Genomic DNA, 13,810 nt, shown 5'->3' with positions numbered 1-13,810 from the left:
TTCAGGCCCCGTATCTCCCTGTTCCTGCTCTCGCCAGCACGAGGAACTGGAAGCAAACCGGAGATAACAACCCTGGAGGTCCTGCTTTTCAGCATTTTCCGAGCTCTCTAAAGTCACGCTGCAGCATATTAATCCCCTGCTTTCCGACATCGTTTGTGCCGACATGCACTACCACTTCCGGCTGTTCACCTTCGCCCTTGAGGATTTTCTGCACGCTGTCCGTGACATCCTGGATCCTGGCACCAGGAATGCAGCACACCATCCTCGAAACTCGTCTGTTGCCGCAGAAACCCCATGCCCGTACCTCTCACAGTGGAGTCTCCAACTACAATGGCGTTGCCTGAATTGGCCTCTTTTGTTTTGGCTCAACAGCCCTTTTTGGTTCGCAAGCCAGTCCGCCTCTCTGTATTTCCCCTAATGTGTAGGAAATGGATGCGAAAGCGGGGTAGTATAGAATTAGTGTGAGCGTGTTACCAACGGTTGGTATGAATTTAGTTTGACCAAAGTATCTAGTTTCATGCTGTATGCTGTATGCTGTATGCAATTACTGCACCGATCTGTGGATTCTGGATTATGGACCAGGAGGTTTAGGTTTAAAAGGGGAAGCTTTAATGCAACATAATCTCAATTTATCCACCTAAATCTAATTACCAATCACATTTCGCTTCACTGGAATTTCTCCACCTCTGCAAAAATATGTTGAAGTGTTCTGTTTCCATTGAAATTCACACTGTCCTTGCCAGTGAAGCAATATTCCCCGAAATCTATTGTAGAAAAATTCAATCGTTAGTGACGCAAAGCAGTAAAGACTTTGGAATGTCGATGGCCGACGCCGACGTACAAATGCTGAAAACAATATTTTAAGTATTCTTCTCCAACGATGTTGTACATCCGTAACATGACGTCCTATTATCTACACTGGCGAATGGAGACAGCATGATATCACTGCTAACCGTGGGTGAAGTCACCTTACGAATGATGGGAAGAAGGAATATCGGACGGACAATATGAGCCAGGCGTCAAGTATGTTTAATTATCAGATATACTGACAATAAAATATTGAATATGTTATTTGTTGCTGTAAAAAAAATAACTCCCAATTATTTTTTAAGAAGAAAAAATGCAGTAAATAATAACTGTAAAAGTAGGTAACGGTCATAGAAACATAGAAACATAGAAAATAGGTGCAGGCGTAGGCCATTCGGCCCTTCGAGCCTGCACCGCCATTCAATATGATCATGGCTGATCATCCAACTCAGTATGTTCCACAACGTCCACGGGCGATTATAATTGCGGAGTTTAGTGTTTGTGCAATGTTCAATGTTGGTCTTTGGTAAGAAGCTGTTCTTGAATTTGATGATCATGATTTTCAGGCTCCTGTACCTTCCTCCCGATGTTTGAAGCAACGCGAGAACATGACCAGGGTGAGAAGGGCAGATGGGCCTATGATGTGTGCAAGAAATTCTCAAAACGGAAGAATACCGCTACCAATTTGACCAATTGATATGACGAGATGAACACTCTTTATATCTTCTAACTGAATCCCTGACCTAGACGTCATCTGCCACGCCATAAATATATTTGGGATGGCGTCATGTGTTTTCTATTATTTTGGGAATCATTGTTTATTAGCCTTGAATCCTGTCCCAATGGAGGTTGCAAAATGTATAAATTAACCGCGCCCGTGTCGCATCAAATTTAATTCGCATTCGAGGCGTTTCCCGATGACATAAAGGGGCCCTGAGTCTCCGGTAAAAAGAGGATATGCTTGAAGAGTATTATAGTATCGAGAACATCGTTTATGTGCTCATCGCCTGCATTGGAGTTCCAGGTAAACGAATGCAATAACTCTCTGTTTGAGCTGTCTTTGTGTATGTCGCGGCGAGTTTCCTGTGTTATGTTCAATGATAACTCCGCCATCGGCGACCGTTGTGGAAAATGGGGATCGGCGATATCGTTCCTGCACATGTGCTGCATTCTGCCATCCTTTTACCATCACGTTAACTACAGTTGACAAATGTCTGTGTGCAACACAAAGCAGTCAGGACGATATTGGCGTTGCATTCACTAGGTATGTTATAATACTTACCTTCAGCGGCGCTGCGGTTCTGTCACTGGCCGTGTGAGCGATTTTGGGCCTTTGCTGGGGGGGGGGGGGGGGGGGGGGGGGGGGGGGGGGGTGGGGTTAAAAACTGTTTTTTTTTTTTCCCTACCTAGCTATTCTGAATTTTTAGGTAAAGGACGTTGTTGGTCCTCTTGTCATTGTGCGGGGCCACCCCAAGAAAAGGGTCGAATGTGTTACAAAGTAGAAAGGATTAAATGGACCTACAGGCATCTATCACTAGCACTGACTCTGGGTCATTGGGTCGTAGAAGGTCATAAGGTGTATACACAGGTTATTTTGCTCACACCGAACAACATTTATCATCTATCTATACTAGTTACACCTACCTGCGTTTGGCCCATATCCATATAAATCTGTCTTACTTATGTACCTGTCCAAATGTTTCTGAAACTTTACGATACCATCTACCACCTCCGGCATCTCGTTCCATTCACCCACCTGTGAAATGATTACCACCTCAATGTTTTATTAAATCCCCCCCACTCAGCTTAAACCTTTGTCCTCTGGTGTTCGACTCCCTTATTCTGAGCAAGAGACCATGTGTGTCTACCCGATCTATTCCTCTCATGATTTTATACACATGTATGTTATTTCTAACGTTCCCCTTACATCTCCATCCGCTTTACCTAAGTCCATGCTTCTTAGTTATATTTTGCTCTAACCAGAGAAAGCATGAAAACCTTCCACCATCGACTCCCATCGTCATCTTGTACATTTCAATAACGTCAACAGTCAACCTTTTGCACTTAAAAGGAAAAGGTTCCTGTCTATCAACGCTCTCCGTATACATTACGTTTGCAAGCCCAGGAAATAACAGCGTGAATCTCTTATCCACGCGATCAAATTTAATAATATCCTTCCTGTCGGTCGGCTTCCGCAAATGCATGTCATCTAGGTGATAAAATGCAGTATGATTTCTGACCCAGAAAATATATCTGTTCGGTAACCCATTTTGTCCTTTCTTATTGGCAGTGAATTTATTGGCGATGCTGATACTGTCCCGGGGAATGTGCGGCCTCTCCACCTGCACCACTCGCTACCTGGTGGCCATGGCAACGGCGGATCTACTGGTCATTATCACCGAGGCAATTTTATATCGGATCAATGATTATAATTTCCCTGTGAGTTTTCTGAATATCACCATTGTGTGCAGAGTAAAAATCGTCTTGTCACGTATAGCCCTGGATTGGTCTGTCTGGTTCACCGTAGCTTTCACCTTTGATCGATTTATAGCTATTTGTTGCCAGAAACTAAAAACGAAATATTGCACCGGTAAAACCGCGGCAGTGACTCTATCAACAATTGGCATTCTGCTATGTCTGAAAAACATCCCCTTCTACTTCCCACTCGAACCTGGGGAATACATCAACAATGTGCCGTGGTTTGTTGTAATAAAACAAAGTTATTACATTGAGCCAGGGTGGGTGGCATTTGACTGGTTCGATACAATTTTAACTCCGCTCCTACCTTTCGCTGTAATCCTGTTGCTCAACGGAATGACAGTCCGGCACATTTTAGTGGCCAGTCGGGTCCGGAAGGGGTTGAGGGGTCAAAACCATGGGGAGAAATGCAGTGACCCTGAGATGAAGAGCAGGCGGAGGTCTGTGGTTTTGCTCTTCACCCTCTCGGGTAACTTCATTATCCTGTGGCTGACGACAGTCGCACAATTCGTCTATTATCAGATGACAGGAACAGGAGGAGACTGGAATGATTCCGAATATATTTTTTATGAAGTCGGATTTCTGCTGAGTAATTTCAGCAGCTGCACAAACACATTTATTTATGCGGCGACACAGTCTAAGTTCAGGCAGCAGGTGAAGGAAGTTGTGAAATATTCGATCACCGCGGTGCTCGGCCTAATTAGGAAATCTGCACATTGAGCGGAATTCAGTGGCTCTCAAAATGTTTCTTGATGATGCACCAGTTTCTAATGTTCCTGCCGCCATCTACAAGGGGCCGCTATTGTTTGCCCTGTCCGCAGGTATTTCCTGAACATCCATGGAATGAAATCATTTCGTCAGTTGCTCGTGTGTCGTTCCAAATGTGTTAACCCTTTTTTCACAATGGTTGCGGTCAATAACGCTTCGCTTTCAAAGCCAAGGTTTCCTAGTATCCATATTGCACAATACGTTGATATTATGTTGTTAAACGTGTGCGGCCGGAATGCCGAAGAACGAGAAGCCGAAGCCAAGAATTGCAAGCCAAGATAACGAACGTAAACCAAGCCGAAAAGCCAAAATAACCGAACAGAAGCGACGCCGGGAAATCACATAACCGAACGGGAACGACGCCGAAAAGACAATTAACCGACCTGGTGCGACGCCGAAAAGACAATTAACCGACCTGGTGCGACGCCGAAAAGCCGAATAGGCGACGCCGATAATCCGAATAACGGACATGACGTCTTTGGGGACGGGATTTTTCCGAGACCTTGTCAGCGATTGGTCCAGACCCCCGCATCCTTCACATCACTGACCGGGGGATACGAAAGGGGGGGGGGGGGGGATTTTAAAATTTTCCTTTGTCGCTTTTGTACTGCCAAAGTTCATAGAGTGGATTATTTTTGGAAACGTCGATCTACAACGTGCTTGGGATTAAGAGGCTGGAATCCCCCTATCTCTCTCTTTCATCCTCTCTCTAATACCCCCTCTCTCCCCTCTCTATCTCTATCTCCACCTCTATAGCTATCTCTATCTCCATCTCCATCCCTGTCTCTATCTCTATCTCAATCCCTATCTTTATCAGTATAGTAAGCCAAGCATCACAAACCTAGGGGTTAAAGTGGACCCTGAGCTAAAATTTGACAGTCAGACCAAGGCTGTTGTTAAATCAAGCTTTTTCCATTTGAGGCAGCTGGCCAAAATAACGCCAATTCTGTCAAGGCAGCACTTTGAGACGGTAATCCACGCATTTGTTACCACTCGGCTGGATTACTGCAATGCACTGTATGTGGGGGTTAGTGGGTCCTCCATCGCCCGTCTCCAGATGGTACAGAATGCAGCTGTACGTCTTTTAACTGGCAAATGTAAATATGGTCACATTTCGCACATTTTAGCCTTACTCCACTGGTTGCCTATTCAGTTTAGGATCCATTTAACAATTATTTTATTTGCTTTTAAATCCCTAAATGGTCTTGCCCCGCCCTAACTATCTGAGCTTCTACACCCTTATACACCCGCCCGCTCTCTCAGGTCAGATAATCAGCTGCTCCCGAGTGGGCCTAAAACTAAGCGGAAGCTCAGAGGGGACCGTGCCTTTGCTGTGTCGGCACCCAAATTATGGAACGATTTGCCTCTCCATATTAAACAGGCCTCTTATCTGTGTTTTTAAGTCACTTCTAAAAACCCATCTCTTCTCCGTGGCCTTTGATACACAGTAAGATGTCGACTTTATTTACGTGATTTAATTTCTTTTTTGATTGCTTTATTGCGTGGCTATTATTTTTACTCATGTTTTATGTCTTTTAATTTATTATTGTATTTTTGCGCTTTATGTGAGCTGTTAAGTTATGTTCTGTTATGTTGTCTGTTTATGATGTCTTGTTTTATTCCATCCAGGTTTCGGGACAGTGTTGTTAATAGGAAGCAACTGCAGATATAGTTGTATTTACACAACGCCAAATGGTTTCGGAAATGCCATGAGCGAGCGTGAGAGCGAGAGAAAGATAGATAGACAGATAGACAGATATACAGATAGACAGATAGACAGATAGAGTGATAGACAGATAGACAGATAGACAAGGCATCGCCCGCTCCGCTCTGCGATAGCGCTCCAGCCGAAGTTCTGACCGGTACCTTCAGGACGGGTCGAAGTCGCTGCTCGGAGGAAAGCCGCCTCTCCGCCCTAGATAGATAGATAGATAGACAGACAGACAGATAGATAGATAGATAGATAGATAGATAGATAGATAGATAGATAGATAGATAGATAGATAGATAGATAGATAGATAGATAGATAGATAGATAGATAGATAGATAGATAGATAGATAGGTAGATAGGTAGTATATATAGATAGATAGACAGACAGACAGACAGACAGACAGACAGACAGACGGACAGACAGACGGACAGACAGACAGATAGATAGATAGATAGATAGATAGATAGATAGATAGATAGATAGATAGATAGATAGATAGATAGATAGATAGATAGATAGATAGATAGATAGATAGATAGATAGATAGATAGATAGATAGATAAGATAGATAGATAGATAGATAGATAGATAGATAGATAGATAGATAGATAGATAGATAGATAGATAGATAGATAGATAGATAGATAGATAGATAGATAGATAGACAGATAGATAGATAGATAGAGAGATAGATAGATAGATAGATAGATAGATGGATGGATAGATAGATAGATAGATAGATAGATAGATAGATAGATAGATAGATAGATAGATAGATAGATAGATAGACAGACAGACAGACAGACAGACAGACAGACAGACAGACAGACAGATAGATAGATAGATAGATAGATAGATAGATAGATAGATATATATATAGATAGATAGACAGACAGACAGACAGACAGACAGACAGACAGACAGACAGACAGACAGACAGACAGACAGACAGACGGAGACAGATAGATAGATAGATAGATAGTAGATAGATAGATAGATAGATAGATAGATAGATAGATAGATAGATAGATAGATAGATAGATAGATAGATAGATAGATAGATAGATAGATAGATAGATAGATAGATAGATAGATAGATAGATAAACAGACAGACTTGGACTAATCCCTTTACTGCAATCCAAATGCCCCATTATTACCTCTCTAATAATTGACTCCAGCATCTTTCCCACCACCGAAATCAGGCTAACTGGTCTGTAACTCCCCATTTCTTCTCTCGCTCCTTTCTTGAAAAGTGGGATAACATTAGCTATCCTCCAATCCACAGGAACTGATCCTGAATCTATTGAACGTTGGAAAATGATCCCCAATGCATCCACTATTTCTAGAGCCACCTCCCCGAGGACCCTGGGATGCAGACCATCAGGCCCGAAGGGTTTATCATCCTTCAGTCCCATAAGGCCAGCCAATACTATTTCTCGCCTAATGAAAATGTATTTCAGTTCCTCTACCCCCTTAGATCCTCTGTCCTCCAGTACACCTGGGAGATTGTTTGTTTCTTCCTTAGTGAAGACAGATCCGAAGTACCTATTCAACTCTTCTGCCATTTCCTTGTTGCCCATAATAATTTCATCCGTGTCTGCCTTCAAGGGCCCCACATTTGATTTTGCTACTGTTTTTCCCTTAACACATCTAAAGAAGCTTTTACTGTCCATCTTCATATTCCTGCCCATCTTCCCCTCGTACTTCATATTTTCAGCCCGTATTGCCCGTTTTGTTTCCTATTGTCCTATGAACGTTTCCCAATCCTCTGGTTTCCGGCTACTCTTTGCTGTGTTATACATCTTTTTCTTTTAGTTTTGTTCTATCCCTAACTTATCTTGTCATCCACGGTTGCCTCCTACTCGCCTTCGAATCTTTCTTCCTTTTTTGAATAGAATGATCCTGCGTCTCGCGGATTATGCCCCAAAATTCTTGCCATTGCTGTTCCACTGTCATTCCTGCTAGGGTCCCTTTCCAGTCTACCTTAGCCAGCTCCCCTCTCATGCCTTCATAGTCCCCTTTGTTCATCTGAATCACTGCCACTTCCGATTTAACGTTCTCCTTCTCAAATTGCAGATTAAAACTAATCATATTATGATCACTACCTCGAAGCGGTTCATTTACCTCGAGTTCTCTTATCATATCTGGTTCATTGGACAACACTAAATCCAGAATTGCCTTTTCTCTGATCGGCTCCATTACACGGTGCTCTTAGAATCCATCACGGAGGCATTCTACAAACTCTCTTTCTTGGGGTCCTGAACCTGATTTTCCCAGTCTACCTGCATATTGAAAACCCCCATCACCACGGTGGCATTACCTTTGTTACATTCCAGTTTTAACTCCTGCTGCAACTTACACACTACATCCGGGCTACTATTTGGGGGTCTGTAAATAACATCAATAAGTGTCTTCTTGCCTGTACAATTCCTCAACTCAATCCACAGTGACTCTACCTCGCCAGTCCTTATGTCTTCCCTCGTAAGGGACTGAATTCCATCCCTCACCAGCAGAGCTACGCCCCCCCCCCTCTTCTACCCACCTGCCTGTCCTTTCTATAGGATGTATAGCCCTGTGTATTAAGTTCCCAGGCCCGATCCTCCTGCAGCTACGTCTCAGCAATCCCCACAATGTCATATCTACCAGCCTCTAACTGAGCCTCAAGCTCATCTACTTTACTTCTTATACTTTTTATACGCGCATTCATATACAATACTTTTAATTCCTTACGTATCTCACCTTTCACATCGATCCCTATTACACTTGGCCATACTCTCCTATCCCGTTGTGAGCTTCCTTTCCCGTTAATTCGGCGGTCATTAACCATTCCTTTACTCTCTTTCCCTTAAACTCCATCCTCGACTATCCCAGTTGACACCCCTCCCCCCTTATTCAGCTTAAAACCACCCGTGTAGCAGTGGCAAACCTGCCTGCCAGAATGCTGGTCCCCCACCTGTTAAGATGCAATCCGTCCCTTTTGTTCAGTTCCCCCTACTCCAAAAACGATCCCAGTGATCTAAGTATCTAAATCCCTGCCCACTGCACCAGTTCCTCAGCCACACATTCAGGTCCCGTATCTCCCTGTTCCTGCTCTCGCCAGCACGAGGAACTGGAAGCAAACCGGAGATAACAACCCTGGAGGTCCTGCTTTTCAGCATTTTCCGAGCTCTCTAAAGTCACGTTGCAGCATATTAATCCCCTGCTTTCTGACATCGTTTGTGCCGACATGCACTACCACTTCCGGCTGTTCACCTTCGCCCTTGAGGATTTTCTGCACGCTGTCCGTGACATCCTGGATCCTGGCACCAGGAATGCAGCACACCATCCTCGAATCCCGTCTGTTGCCGCAGAAACCCCATGCCCGTACCTCTCACAGTGGAGTCTCCAACTACAATGGCGTTGCCTGAATTGGCCTCTTTTGTTTTGGCTCAACAGCCCTTTTTGGTTCGCAAGCCAGTCCGCCTCTCTGTATTTCCCCTAATGTGTAGGAAATGGATGCGAAAGCGGGGTAGTATAGAATTAGTGTGAGCGTGTTACCAACGGTTGGTATGAATTTAGTTTGACCAAAGTATCTAGTTTCATGCTGTATGCTGTATGCTGTATGCAATTACTGCACCGATCTTTGGATTCTGGATTATGGACCAGGAGGTTTAGGTTTAAAAGGGGAAGCTTTAATGCAACATAATCTCAATTTATCCACCTAAATCTAATTACCAATCACATTTCGCTTCACTGGAATTTCTCCACCTCTGCAAAAATATGTTGAAGTGTTCTGTTTCCATTGAAATTCACACTGTCCTTGCCAGTGAAGCAATATTCCCCGAAATCTATTGTAGAAGAATTCAATCGTTAGTGACGCAAAGCAGTAAAGACTTTGGAATGTCGATGGCCGACGCCGACGTACAAATGCTGAAAACAATATTTTAAGTATTCTTCTCCAACGATGTTGTACATCCGTAACATGACGTCCTATTATCTACACTGGCGAATGGAGACAGCATGCTATCACTGCTAACCGTGGGTGAAGTCACCTTACTAATGATGGGAAGAAGGTATATCGGACGGCCAATATGAGCCAGGCGTCAAGTATGTTTAATTATCAGATATACTGACAATAAAATATTGAATATGTTATTTGTTGCTGTAAACAAAATAACTCCCAATTATTTTTAAGAAGAAAAATGCAGTAAATAATAACTGTAAAAGTAGGTAACGGTCATAGCAACATAGAAACATAGAAAATAGGTGCAGGCGTAGGCCATTCGGCCCTTCGAGCCTGCACCGCCATTCAATATGATCATGGCTGATCATCCAACTCAGTATGTTCCACAACGTCCACGGGCGATTATAATTGCGGAGTTTAGTGTTTGTGCAATGTTCAATGTTGGTCTTTGGTAAGAAGCTGTTCTTGAATTTGATGATCATGATTTTCAGGCTCCTGTACCTTCCTCCCGATGTTTGAAGCAACACGAGAACATGACCAGGGTGAGAAGGGCAGATGGGCCTACGATGTGTGCAAGAAATTCCCAAAACGGAAGAATACCGCTACCAATTTGACCAATTGATATGACGAGATGAACACTCTTTATATCTTCTAATTGAATCCCTGACCTAGACGTCATCTGCCACGCCATAAATATATTTGGGATGGCGTCATGTGTTTTCTATTATTTTGGGAATCATTGTTTATTAGCCTTGAATTCTGTCCCAATGGAGGTTGCAAAATGTATAAATTAACCGCGCCCGTGTCGCATCAAATTTAATTCGCGTTCGAGGCGTTTCCCGATGACATAAAGGGGCCCTGAGTCTCCGGTAAAAAGAGGATATGCTTGAAGAGTATTATAGTATCGAGAACATCGTTTATGTGCTCATCGCCTGCATTGGAGTTCCAGGTAAACGAATGCAATAACTCTCTGTTTGAGCTGTCTTTGTGTATGTCGCGGCGAGTTTCCTGTGTTATGTTCAATGATAACTCCGCCATCGGCGACCGTTGTGGAAAATGGGGATCGGTGATATCGTTCCCGCACATGTGCTGCATTCTGCCATCCTTCTATCATCACGTTAACTACAGTTGATGAATGTCTGTGTGCAACACAGGACGATATTGGCGTTGCATTCACTAGGTATGTTATAATACTTACCTTCAGCGGCGCTGCGGTTCTGTCACTGGCCGTGTGAGCGATTTTGGCGCCTTTGAGGGGGGGGGATGGGGGGGGGGGGGGGGGGGGGGGGGGTTAAAACTGTTTTTTTTTCCCTACCTAGCTATTCTGAATTTTTAGGTAAAGGACGTTGTTGGTCCTCTTGTCATTGTGCGGGGCCACCCCAAGAAAAGGGTCGAATGTGTTACAAAGTAGAAAGGATTAAATGGTCATACAGGCATCTATCACTAGCACTGACTCTGGGTCATTGGGTCGTAGAAGGTCATAAGGTGTATACACAGGTTATTTTGCTCACACCGAACAACATTTATTATCATCTATCTATACTAGTTACACCTACCTGCGTTTGGCCCATATCCATATAAACCTGTCTTACTTATGTACCTGTCCAAATGTTTCTGAAACTTTACGATACCATCTACCACCTCCGGCATCTCGTTCCATTCACCCACCTGTGAAATGTTTACCACCTCAATGTTTTATTAAATCCCCCCCGACTCAGCTTAAACCTTTGTCCTCTGATGTTCGACTCCCTTATTCTGAGCAAGCGACCATGTGTGTCTATCCGATCTATTCCTCTCATGATTTTATACACATGTATGTTATTTCTAACGTCCCCCTTACATCTCCATCCGCTTTACCTAAGTCCATGCTTCTTAGTTATATTTTGCTCTAACCAGAGAAAGCATGAAAACCTTCCACCATCGACTCCCATCGTCATCTTGCACATTTCAATAACGTCAACTCTCAGCCTTTTGCACTTCAAAGGAAAAGGTTCCTGTCTACCAACGCTCTCCGTATATATTACGTTTGCAAGCCCAGGTAATAACAGTGTGAATCTCTTCTCCACGCGATCAAATTTAATAATATCCTTCCTGTCGGTCGGCTTCCGCAAATGCATGTCATCTAGGTGATAAAATGCAGTATGATTTCTGACCCAGAAAATATATCTGTTCGGTAACCCATTTTGTCCTTTCTTATTGGCAGTGAATTTATTGGCGATGCTGATACTGTCCCGGGGAATGTGCGGCCTCTCCACCTGCACCACTCGCTACCTGGTGGCCATGGCAACGGCGGATCTACTGGTCATTATCACCGAGGCAATTTTATATCGGATCAATGATTATTATTTCCCTGTGAGTTTTCTGAATATCACCCTTGTGTGCAGAGTAAGAATCGTCTTGTCACGTATAGCCCTGGATTGGTCTGTCTGGTTCACCGTAGCTTTCACCTTTGATCGATTTATAGCGATTTGTTGCCAGAAACTAAAAACGAAATATTGCACCGGTAAAACCGCGGCAGTGACTCTATCAACAATTGGCATTCTGCTATGTCTGAAAAACATCCCCTTCTACTTCCCACTCGAACCTGGGGAATACATCAACAATGTGCCTTGGTTTTTTGTAATAAAAAAAAGTTATTACACTGAGCCAGGGTGGGTGGCATTTGACTGGTTCGATACAATTTTAACTCCGCTCCTACCTTTCGCTGTAATCCTGTTGCTCAACGCAATGACAGTTCGGTACATTTTAGTGGCCAGTCGGGTCCGGAAGGGGTTGAGGGGTCAAACCATGGGGAGAAACGCAGTGACCCTGAGATGAAGAGCAGGCGGAGGTCTGTGGTTTTACTCTTCACCCTCTCGGGTAACTTCATTATCCTGTGGCTGACGACAGTCGCACAATTCGTCTATTATCAGATAACAGGAACAGGAGGAGACTGGAATGATTCCGAATATATATTTTATGAAGTCGGATTTCTGCTGAGTAATTTCAGCAGCTGCACAAACACATTTATTTATGCGGCGACACAGTCTAAGTTCAGGCAGCAGGTGAAGGAAGTTGTGAAATATTCGATCACCGCGGTGCTCGGTCTAATTAGGAAATCTGCACATTGAGCGGAATTCAGTGGCTCTCAAAATGTTTCTTGATGCACCAGTTTCTAATGTTCCTGTCGCCATCTACAATGGGCCGCTATTGTTTGCCCTGTCCGCAGGTATTTCCTGAACATCCATGGAATGAAATCATTTCGTCAGTCGCTCGTGTGTCGTTCCAAATGTCTTAACCCTTTTTTTTTCACAATGGTTGCGGTCAATAACGCTTCGCTTTCAAAGCCAAGGTTTCCTAGTATCCATATTGCACGCTACGTTGATATTATGTTGTTAAACGTGTGCGGCCGGAATGCCGAAGAACGAGAAGCCGAAGCCAAGAATTGCAAGCCAAGATAACGAACGTAAACCAAGCCGAAAAGCCAAATAACCGAACAGACGCGACGCCGGGAAATCACATAACCGAACGGGAACGACGCCGAAAAGACAATTAACAGACCTGGTGCGACGCCGAAAAGCCGAATAGGCGACGCCGATAATCCGAATAACGGACATGACGTCTTTGGGGTCGGGATTTTTCCGAGACCTTGTCAGCGATTGGTCCAGACCCCCGCATCCTTCACATCACTGACTGGGGGATACGAAAGGGTGGGGGGATTTAAAATTTTCCTTTGTCGCTTTTGTACTGCCAAAGTTCATAGAGTGGATTATTTTTGGAAGCGTCGATCTACGACGTGCTTGGGGTTAAGAGGCTGGAATCCTCCTATCTCTCTCTTTCACCCTCTCTCTAATACCCCCTCTCTCCCCTCTCTATCTCTATCTCCATCTCTATATCTATCTCTATCTCCATCTCCATCCCTGTCTCTATCTCTATCTCAATCTCAATCCCTATCTTTATCAGTATAGTAAACCAAGCATCACAAACCTAGGGGTTAAAGTGGACCCTGAGCTAAACTTTGACAGTCAGACCAAGGCTGTTGTTAAATCAAGCTTTTTTCATTTGAGGCAGCTGGCCAAAATAACGCCAATTCTGTCAATACAGCACTTTGAGACGGTAAT

The sequence above is a fragment of the Leucoraja erinacea genome, unplaced genomic scaffold, assembly GCF_028641065.1.
Source record: "Leucoraja erinacea ecotype New England unplaced genomic scaffold, Leri_hhj_1 Leri_54S, whole genome shotgun sequence".
Classification (NCBI taxonomy): Eukaryota; Metazoa; Chordata; class Chondrichthyes; order Rajiformes; family Rajidae; genus Leucoraja; species Leucoraja erinaceus.
The sequence above is the reverse complement of the archived record's forward strand: the minus strand, read 5'-3'. Positions refer to the sequence as shown.